Below are 11878 nucleotides of genomic sequence, written 5' to 3' on the forward strand. Positions count from 1 at the left end.
TTTCTTAACACCTCCTTAGCCATCTCATTGTGCTCCGCTTCACTACCTCCGTGGATTAGTATGTCATCTTGAAAGCAAAGGGTGTTCTGGCAATCCTTTAATACATGTTGCATGACTCTTTGGAAGGCCGCAGCCGCTGACGCCAAACCAAATGGCATGCGCAAGAATTTAAAATTTCCAAACGGAGTGGTGAAGGCAGTGAGCAATTGAGAATCCGGGTGAAGTCTGATTTGATAATAGGCTGAGGACAGATCCAGTACACTGAAATACCTTGCCCCTTTAATCGTGCTCAACATTTCACCTATCCTGGGAAGGGGATATCTGTCCACCAGGATGTTGGCGTTGAGGCCTCTTAGGTCCACACAGAGCCTAATGGTGCTCCCTCCATCCTTTGCCGTGACCACAATCGGGGCCAACCAGGCGGAACTTTATATTTCTTCGATAACTCCCTGACTGATCAGTCTCTGAAGCTCCTGCTCGAGTGGAGCTCTCATGCGCAAAGGTATGGATCTAGTCTTATGCACCACAGGCTCTGCCCCCTCCTTGAGGATGATCTTGTGCATATAATTCTTGAACACTCCCAAATTGTCACTGAAAACTTCTTTAAACTCTTCTGTAAGATCTCCTGCTATGCCCATGGGGTCAATTAACAACACTTGTTCTTTGTTGTTCGGGTCTAGGGTGATACCTAACTGTTTCTGATGCTTCCATCCTAGCAGGGTTGAGCCCCTAGAGGATACATATACCTTTCCCACTGTATGTCTGTCCTTAAAGGCAATCCTCATCGTCAGCATGCCCTCTAAAGGTATTTTCCCTTCATTGTACCCCTTGGGACTAATGTCAGGTTGCAACAATTTTACATGGTGGTTAGCAAACTTTTCCTCAAAAACATTTTTATCCACCAGGGTGTAGGGGGAGCAGGAATCGGCATACATACTAAACTTAACCCCGTCTAGAAGAACATCACATTTGGGGTATATGATCTCATCATCTTCCTCATCTCCACTTACTTGAAAAACATATGATCTCTCCCCTTCCTCCCCTTGAGAGGTTTCTTCTATGACATGCACGGCTTTGCCTGTAGTTTTACACACTTTAGAGAAGTGTCCCCACCTGTTGCACTTCCTACACTGCACATTCCTAGCAGGGCACTTCCAGTTGCTTGCCAAATGATTGGGGCTGCCACATTTGAAACACACCATGGGGCCTGACTTACTGCGAATTACCTCTTTGTTTTTGTCCCCAACTTTACAAACGGTTTCTCCCTCTGTACTAGACTTGCTTTCGGTCCTCTCTTTGTTTGTCCCCTCTGGATATTTCATTTCCCTGATGCACCTTGCGGTATGTTCCAGACCCTTGGCTATGTTAATGGCTTCATCTAGGTTAGGGTTCTTGGTGAGTAACTCCTCTTGGGTCTTGGTGTCATTAGTGCACCTCACCAGTTGATCTCTGATCAAAGAGTCAGTGAGTTGCCCAAATTCGCATGTAGCTGACAGCCCTCTCAGTACCGCTATGTAATTGCTCACTTTTTCTTCCCTCTTCTGCACCCTCTTAAAAAACTTGTGCCTTTCCATCACCACATTTATTTTCTCCTTAAAATGAGCCCCCAGTTCCCTGAGTGTGCTTTCGTATACATTGACCCCTTCCTCCACTTCCTCTTGGTCATCCTCCACTATCCTCCCTGTTATGTCTTCATAGATTTTTCTCCCATGGGTACCCAAGTTGTGGAGAAGTATGTGTTGCTTGCGTATATTGGTGTAATTGCTACCACCAATGGCAATAAGATATGATTTGAAAATGCCTTCCCACCTCCTCCAGGGAATGACTGGTTCTCCTAATTCATTTAGGAAGGGGGGAGGTTGACTCATACCCGCCCCCGCCATTGCCATGTAGTGGATAAGCTGCATTATAACAAAACTTTCCTGCAGGACAGAACGGAAAGGTGGCTAAATACCAGGTATTTTTATAAACATGTATGTGAGTCTGCAAACCCTCCAAGATTAGCCAAGGCAGTTACAACCACCCCTCCATTAATCCAGCAGAAGTACTATAGGAAGCAAAATTAAAACAGCAAATATTATCAGTCCTCTTTCTACTTTTACCATGAACTACTATTCAGACCAATGAGACTACTGGCCCCCACCCACTGGCGGGACCTTCCTGTAGAGGAAGCTTCCCCTCACAGAATTACATCCAGTCACTTTGGAAGCACTCATGGAAATAGCGCTGTATGGATTAGAAAACTTCACCCCGCAGTAAGTTCATTTCTTTCTCTGAGTAAACTCTGGAGCGTGAAGTGTGTAAGGCGGTGTGTGACACGATGAGGGGCGTCCAGCAGGCAAACACTCCACCTCACGCCGTAGACCTGACATAAAGTTCAGTATTTACTTTCCCTTTCGCCACAAGTCTCGTGTTCCACCTTGCGCTGAGCAAAGCGCGTCTTCTTCTCTAATTATTTTCCTTTTCCTCTCGCTGCCTGGTCCGATGCAACCGATTTCCCTCAGACGCTGTCCTTGCCGTCGCGCACAGCCTACGCGCCCCCCTGTGCCCGAGGTGACACACGACTCTCACATCAACGCGCTGATGCCAATGCCATTAATATGACCTCCTCTTGAAGCTTAAGGAATCCGCTTCCACACACGCGCCGATGCAAAGAGCAATGACCCTCAATTAGCTTAATGCCGTAAGCCTTACTTGAAGTTCATGGGGTCAGCTCCTTCCTCAATCTTCCGCCGTTATTGTTTTCAAACCCTCGCTTTTTTCTCCGAGGTTTCACTTCAATTTCACTTCGAGTACAAGTTTCTTTAACAATTCCTCGACAGCAATAATTCACCAGGGAGACGACATCCGCTGTCCCTGGCACAGCTTTCCACGTCCTCGTCGCCAGGAAAATGTAGTAATCACGCCACTACATTGTAGGAAGAGAAATCCTTTATTAGTCGAGCTTTACTCATGGATGTCGTCAGCTGTCATCAGAGGCGGCGCTGCTCTGTCAACATTCCAGAGCGAGCGCCTGTTGACACATGGGATGAACCAAGACCAGCTGAAAGGGAGGGGGAGGGAAAGGACACACGGGTGCAGGGGAATACCATTTGGTGGATTACAACAAAGTGTCAGTCAGTACGGCCAAGAGAAGTCAATAAACTACCTGTGGAGACCTCGAAATATCGCAACATCGCATATACAGGAGCAGGAGTGGGTTAATTTCCTCAGGGAAAAATTTAAAGAAGAACAACCACATGACCTGGACAACTTCCATTTACCAACTGTGAAGCACATTGGTGAAAAAGGAATAACATTGCAGATCACTTTGAGTAAACTACTCAACAGAAGAAATAACAAACATAATAAAGAAAGGCAAAAGTGATGGTGCTCCCGGTCCAAATGGCATTCCCCAGGCTACTTTTAAATATGATTCGGAGTACTGGAGCCCAATACTAGGGAAACTATACACTGATGTAGAATTAATCAATCAAATCCCAGAAAGCTGGCAAGGATCAATCATTACTCCCATTTACAAAGGAGGGGACAGATCGAGTCCAAAAATGAATGGCTAATCGCCTTACAGGATGTTGAAGCCAAATATTTTGCCTCATTAATCCTTAAAGATCTATCTGAATGGTCTAGTGATAGTAACCTTATACCAATCAATCAAACTGGATTTAGGAAGGGCATCGGAATCCCTACAAATTTATTGTCACTTTCGTTGATCGCAGAAATATCTAAAAATAGAAAACAAGATCTCCATCTCTGTTACATCGATCTAAAAGCTGCCTTCGACAGTGTTGATCGGAAACTCTTGTGGTCCAAATCAAAATCCTGAAGAATACCTGAAAGGATATTGAAAGGTCTACTACTTTTTTATTGAGATACCTGGGTACGTATGAAATTTGGAAATGGACCCAGACTATCAAGGAAAGTGTACACCCACAGGGGTCTAAAGCAGGGGTGCGTACTAGCACCGTACCTTTTTAATTTAATTATTTCAGACCTTTCAAGAAAACTAGATGGAATTAACTCACACCGACCTAAATTAGGAAAACTTTTATTATCGTACATGGCCTATGCAGATGATATTGTTCTCTTAAGCCTGACTAAGGTAGGTCTGATAAGGCTATTAAATGAACGCTCCGATTTTCTGTTGGCAAACAACCTGGAATTAAATCTCTCAAACAAAAAAAAAACGATGCCTATTACAAATCGGACAGCTACGACTCAACGAATTAGACTAAAGGGTAACCCGCTGGAGAAAGCATCATGCTATAAATATCTGGGATTTTTCATTGACGTTAAACTTTCGTTTCATGATCACCAAAAGTACAAGAAACAATGAGAAAGGGGCCTAACATTCGCCCTCAAAACCCTGGCAAAGAAGTTGGAGGGTCCGTCCTTGAAACCATTACTAACGATAATGTCAGCCAAAGCTCTGCCAACATTATCATACGCCAGCGCTGCAATGCAAGGAAACGATGCAGATACCCTAATCAGTCTAATAACGCGCATTTACAAAAAGGATGCGCTAGGCTAATTCCAGAATGGGTGGACTGCATTCATTGATCCCCCATTTCTTTCCTTTACGATGCAGAGGAGACACTCTTGAAGGAATTGAACGAGCTATCTATCCTTGGACTAGGGTAAGTGGAGCCTAATTCAGGCTTTGGGTTACACTACTAGTTGAAATGGGTCAATACATTAATATGCCCTTATTTATATATATACATTGTTTTAGGAATCCGGTCCCCGTTGGAACTGAAAGCAATTTGCCTGCCAGATTCAGCACAAGTCAAGTCTGGGTGTGACCCCTAAGGGTCCCCAGAGGCGAGTCCTGAATCACCAAACTAATAATCCCTTTTCACCTGGATAAAATGCAAATCCATACCTGATGCCTTTTTAATTAACTCAACAGGTGACATCACCCTTCCCGCACCTCCCCGTCCTGATGAAGACACGCTCTGATCCGAGAATCAGGCTGTACTAGGGTTGAAACGTCGATAAACCCCTGGACCAACAGACAGTATTCCATAGAACCCGCCAAATATTGTGGCACAGAGGAATAACTCCAATTAAATATAACTTTGGCCAATATTCTTCTACCCCCTTCCTTCGTTCTCTCACTTGTATATAAGTTACTTATCACAACTGCACGATAGATCACTGCACTCAATATCACAATCACCTTGTTCTGATGCGCCGTTTTGTAAAAATACTGAATATGTAAAGTATGTATTGAAACGGGGTACTTATGAATGCAAGTTAAATTCATAAAATAATTTGTTTATGCCCCAACCTTCGTTTTTGTTTTTGTCTTGGATTTGCATTGGGTCTATATATATAGCATCGCAACTTGAAATCATTCTGTGAATTTAATTCTGTATGCTTGAATCACTCGTTTTTACCAGACAGAACTATTGTTTATATGAAAAAGCTTTGCCCAAGTTCTGAGGGATACTGGGTTACCCCATAGTAACGTACTGGAACTCCGGGATGAGCAATCAACAAGCCAGTCTTCCCCACTGGCCATACTCAACACGATGACCTCTGTCTACTCTAATCTCTACCATACTACAGATGAGATACCTGAGGAAATGCTAATAGAATACTTTGATACCTTTGAACTGCTGTGGCTTGACGATGTGAGGTGACAGTACTTTGATTCACCCTTCACTGAAGAGGAAGTCCTGCAAGTCAACCACAGTCTCCCGAATGACGAAGCCCCTGGTCTGGATGGCCAACCTGCCTCTGTTTATAAAGAATTTGCCACCCTGCTTGTCCCCCATATGGTTGTTATGTAGAGGCCCAAATGCTGCCACCCTCCTTAAGAGAAGCATTGATCATTTCCATACCGAAAACCAGGAAATCACCACATTTATGTGACTCTTATCGCCCGTTGTCAGTGATTAACAGTGATAAAGAAATCCTAGCTAAACTGATTGCCAATCGAATATGGCCCGTTTTACCAGACATCATTCTCCCCGACCAATCAGACTTTGTCCCAGTCCGTTCAACAGCACATAACTTCAGAACACAGTTCACAGTCATGCATTGTGCGGAGCCCACATTGCGGTGGGCACCGCCCTCCTAGGCGCCACAAATGCGTTTGATTTACTAGAATGGCCTTTCCTGGTTGGTCTCCTCAGCCTATTAGGATTTTGCACCCAATTTATCCGCCTCATAACTTTGCTATATCAGTCCCCGATGGCACCCTTACGCCTTAACGGAATGACATTGATGGCGTGCGGAGTTACCTGCTCAATTACCATAATCACCTGGGCCCATAAACATACACATTTTGAGCAGGTAACCCTGACTTTTTACTCTCTTGCCTATCAAGATTTTATTCACTTCAGGACCTTTACCTTCGACTTACCAATCCTTGTCACTTACAGATAAAAATCCTAAGGGATCGAATAGAGTGTTAGAATAATGAGTAGCATGTATCATTACCATCATAAAATAACCACAGACTCTGGAAAAGTTTAAACTCTTTATCTATGTAAATTCTTATTTGCAAGAGTCCATAAAAGTTCAGTTAAAGACTTTTCGAGCAAGAAAATAATAATCAAAGTGATGATCTGTAGCAATAATGCGAGATTTCTATTAGATATTGATACCTGGGAATGGTGAGAAAGGGAAATAGCACAAGGACATACCCACACAGATTATATTTACCTAGAATGGTGTGAAGACCAACCCTGGCCACGGACTGGGACAAGATACAGGACTCCCCAAGGTTCAGATGAAACAAACAAGGCAGGTGAAGATCAGGACAGGACAGGTGCAGGTCAAGACAGGTACCCTCAGCTAAGTCCATGCCAGCGTCACACCCCTCTCTGCGCTATGAGTCGGACCCCGATTGGGTTATCAATTCTTCTTAATAGTCTTAAGCGGTTGCAACAGATCCAGAACCAGGCGGCCCGCCTGGTGTTCAAACTACCAAAATTTCACCATGTCACCCCCCTCCTTAAATCTTTACATTGGCTCCCCGTTCGTGAACGTGTCCAGTTCAAGCTGGCCTCTATCACCTTCCAAGCGAGACTTGGCACGGCACCGGCCTTTATCTCTTCCGAGATCACTCCCTATGTCCCCACCAGAGACCTTCGCTCATCCACCCAGGCCCTTCTTACGGTCCCGCGATTTCGGAGGAAGAAATGGGGCGGTTCGAAATTTGCGATCCTCGCCCCACTCCTCTGGAATTCCCTGCCCCCTGAGCTTAGGACCATGACTCTTTATTCCCAGTTTAGAAAACAACTTAAGACTCTCTTGTTTTCTAAAGCTTTTAATTAAAGTCTTCCTCCCACAGTCTGAATTGCTCTATTTCACTGTCCAGTTCACCCTGTTTCTGTAAGTTGTAGCGCCATGAAGCCGCTGGCGAACGTGCGCTTAATAAATAATTTTAAATTCAAATTAAATTCAAATTCTCCCTCAGCAATTTCCTGATCCTTCTGACAGAGTGCTCCGCCAGCACCTCTGCTCTCGATCTCCTACAGCATACGTTGGATCAGTGACAGGTCAGCTATTCGGACAAGTCGGACAAACAAACTAGCTAAGCCTACCTTAGTTATGCCATTTTCCAGGGCAATGTACCACCCCGCAGTATTGCAAATTCATGTTTTCCCTTGATTTGATTGGACAAAAGGCAAGTAGAGGTCATCACACCATACCAGTATGAGATCATTTTAATTCAAAATATAAATCAATGTTCCCACCCATAATTTACTTTCCCATGTTTTTATTCCGCCCAGCATTACTGTAGCAAAATGATATACAAAATATAAAAAATTATATTTTCTCTTCCTTTGGAGAGTTCACGAGGTCGGGTTCCCAGGCGCATTGCAGGCATCACTGTCACTGGCATAGGTTCAATGCCATTGCTTGAGGACTCTCGGAATTCTGGCACCTGCGCGTTGTGGGTTTCAATATGGCGTTACAATCCAAATACGAGCTAACAGCAAAGTCAAAGAGAAACAATTTAGAACAAAGAAATAAATGAATGCACTGTACCCCACTCATCTCTACTCTATTCCCATCACTTTAATATAACTATAGCATTAATAGTTGAGCAGAATGAACATGGTTTAATTAAAGCAGCAGCAGGTGATTTCGTATGTAAAACATGAATCGACCATCTTTAATACTAGTGCGCAGCTGCAAAGATTTCCCACCAAAGCGAAAGACGTCACACCAAGTGAGTGTGGCAGACGCATGCGCAGAAGAGTTCCCGCATTTTTGCCAGCCATTTTAATGCACTCGGGTTACTGTTAGTAAAAGCACATAGAAAAGCTTCCCCTAGATACTAAAATGTTGTGTGGTGCAATTATTAGTAAGACGAAACATTGATTAATACTGTTAGAACTGGGGGTCTCTAGTTGGCAATGGTGTACACCTTTGACCAAATAGGGACCCTTGCTTCTAAGTCAGGACAAGGGGATTACACTCCTAGATAACCCCTTGCCCACCCCCTTGGTAGCTTGACACAAGCAGACAGACTTATCTCAGAGGCAGTGTGTTAACCTCATAGATGCTCGTAAACATCCCTCCCCAGTGCTGCGCTGTCCATTGGAACTAGTGCTGAATGGACGTCCAATGGTCGTGCGCAGCACTGGGGAGGTAGTGCTGCCGTCGGCCAACGCACCGAGGCAGCACTTAAGGGGTTAAGCATTTATGAATATACACAGTAATACAGTGTAAACACTACAGATGGACGCCACACAGGTTTTATAAAAATAAGTATTTTTTATATAGACTTAACACAAGGCCACAAACGACAAACACCCACAATACTGTAATTAAAGTTGACTTAAAGATGATAACAGTTGCTTAGTTCAAGTTGATGATAAATGCGACACAGTTCTCAACAAAGTACCTGGATGCGTCATGCACAACAAACAAAAGGCTCGCAGAGTGGGAGATGCATCGGTTCCGTGATCTGGGGGAGATAATGCGTCGTGCCTCAATGCTTGCACAGAGTAGGGGAGGCGTAATTATCCTTAAGGGTACGGAGGTGATGCGTACATTCTTTTCCTGCAGCCTGGTTGCGATGCACAAGATGGCGCCTCGATGTGATGCGATACCCCCGGTGCGATGCGAGAAGATGGCGTCCTTGATGCGACGATGCGATGACGATGCGATCACGCCCTGGCAGCCTTGCGATGACTCTGTACTTTGGAGCTGTGACAGGCCCTGCGACACGCTTCTCCGGTGATATGACAGCAGGCAGCTTCGACGAAGACACCCTTTCTGGGAGATGTGGTGGCGGCGCGCTTCTCCGGCGATGTGACGACTTTAGCTGCAGTGGCATCACGCTTCTTATTGTTGCGTCGTGCTTCCAGCTCCCAGCGACACGCAGGCTTTTGTAGACAGAAATCCCAGCAAAGAAACTCTGCGGGGAGCTGGAGATGAAGTCTATTGTCCCTGAGACTTCAGCAGGAGGCGTTGCAGGGATTCTGCTCCTACACAGATAATATGCCCCTCCGTTATTATCACGAGTTTGGCTGCGATAAAGTGTTGTTAACTCGGCGATAGCTCCTTGTGAATATGCCCCTCAGTGTGGGTGAACCGAGTAATGAAAAAGTTTGCTAAGCCATAGTGGTGGCCACATCTCCCCTACTGTCAAGATCATTTACATCACCAATCAAACCACCTACCGCAATAACATACATTTTGTGCAAATGGTTCCTTCAAATGTACAGTGGGCCTCATTTATAAAAAGTGACGCATCGCTGCGTGAAAACAGCGATGCGTCACTTTTCACTGCGCCCTCCTTGCGACACCAATGATGCGTTATATTTACAGTATGACGCATCATGGCGCAAGGAGTTACATATATGTCAGTATTTCTGACGTATCTGTGTGGCGCAAAAGTGACGCATTGCTGAAGTGTGTCACAAAAGTGACGCAACTCCAGCAATGTGTCCTTTCATATAGGGTAAGCCCCATGTGAAAGGGCCTGCGTCAGTGAGTGTGAGGCAGGCGTAAGAAATTGACGCATTTGTGCCCTAGAAGTGGCGCAATGAAATCTTATACATTTCACTGCGTCACTTCTATGACCCTTTCTTGCGTCAGAACGCACCCCCGCATACATTGTACCCGGTCAGGTACAATGTAGCGCAGGGGTTTACAAAGTGACGCATCTAGATGCGTCACTTTGTAAATATGGTGCAACAAGGCACATTTTTTACGCTGCTGGTGCGTCATTAAAAGTGGCGCACCGGCGGCGTAAAAGTGACGCACGGCCTCATAAATGAGGCCCCCTGTTTTTAGCTATTTGTGTGTGCACGCAGGGATGTCAGTGCGCAGCAACACACATGTCTTCTCTTTCTGTGCTGCACATTGTTCCTTTCCAGACCCTGTCCAGCTGGTGTTGCATACTTTAACCTTATATTGAATAGTTTTTTGTAAATCAACAGCCCTTGACACTTTAAAGGCCGGGCGTAGAATACTTTATCTAGACTAACACTCGCTTTGGTATCTATCGGTCAGGTTACGAAATGTATAATTTACGTCTAGAGTCAGTTTCTTATACATGGGGGCAGATTTACAAGCCCCTTGCGCCTCTTTTGCGCGCCGTTGCGTCACTTTTGTGACGCAACGGCGGCGCAAAAGATGAGCCATGGTGCAGGGTATTACCAACGTGACGCATCTGGGAGATGTGTTGTAATGCCGTGCGCCATCAGCGCAGGAACGCCTCCTAAAAGTCTACAAGATTTCACTCATTCACTTTTAGGCCAATGCTGCGCCAAAACCCTGCGCTTGACACAGCATTGAAAGAATAGGCCCCCCAGAGCATTGCTGGAGCTGTGTCGCGCTTCGACGCAACTTCAGCAATGCGCTGCCTTTACGTCACCGATGCGTGACGCATCTGTGTCGTTTTGGCCCCATGGTGCGCCGCATTGTAAATGTGGTGCATCATGGGTGGCGCAGCTGCTGGCGGCTCTCTGTTAATTTGCAGGGATGCTTCAGGTATTGTAAATCTGCCTCGTAATTTCCATCAAAAGGGGGGGCAGATGCACTTTTTATCACTTCCATTTCTGGCTGAGATGCATCAGTTTCATTTATTACCCAAGGTGCTAAGTTGGTCACTATTGACTTTGCCAATGCTTCAATTCCATCACCATTGGGCACATTACACTATTTTTTTTTTTTAATGCGCAGCCAAAAGCTGGCATACTACCCCATGACAATCAGTGCCAATCAATGTAATCAATGTATAGCCAAACGGAATGCTCGAGAGCATCGTCTGCGAAACCGCTAACAAAAGGCATCTCAGCCAAGTGCATTGTTGCCCTGTGAAGTCATCCCGCTGATCAGCCGACTTTAATCACCAGCCTCCCAGCTGTCAAACCCCATAAGCCCCCATGCTTTGCACGAGACTATCATCTGCCATTGATGTGCAAATGAAGACATCTCAGCCGTGATCGACATTCTCCACCCCCTGGCCGACCAAGTATATCACACAGTGGTCAATATTGGCTTTGCCAATGTTTTAATGATTATAATTGGCACTATACAATAACCACGAATTTCCCTTAGAAAAGTAGTGTGCCTAACTACGTTTCCTTCTAGTGGACTGATACTCTGGCCTCTTCGTTCTTAAATGTCCGCTCTTTATCGTTTTCAATGCCATAAAGAGCCCTGCATTTATATGAAAGTAAAGCAGCATGATGAGGCGCGCACAGGACAAGGGGAGAGGTCTCCGGGGAGAGCCGTCTCCAGCGATCGTACAGACAAGTAACTTCCCCCCCACAGATGGACACCACACAAGGATAAGGTTTACTGTTCTTTATAAGCAGTCTTTAGGTACGGTAGGATGGTACAAGGAGGTCTGGACTCAGGGGTCCCCTCGATTCTAGTCTCTTGGTTAGGAAAGGGGGTAGCGGGA

Source organism: Lissotriton vulgaris, unplaced genomic scaffold, assembly GCF_964263255.1.
Source record: "Lissotriton vulgaris unplaced genomic scaffold, aLisVul1.2 SCAFFOLD_1341, whole genome shotgun sequence".
In the NCBI taxonomy this organism is placed as follows: domain Eukaryota; kingdom Metazoa; phylum Chordata; class Amphibia; order Caudata; family Salamandridae; genus Lissotriton; species Lissotriton vulgaris.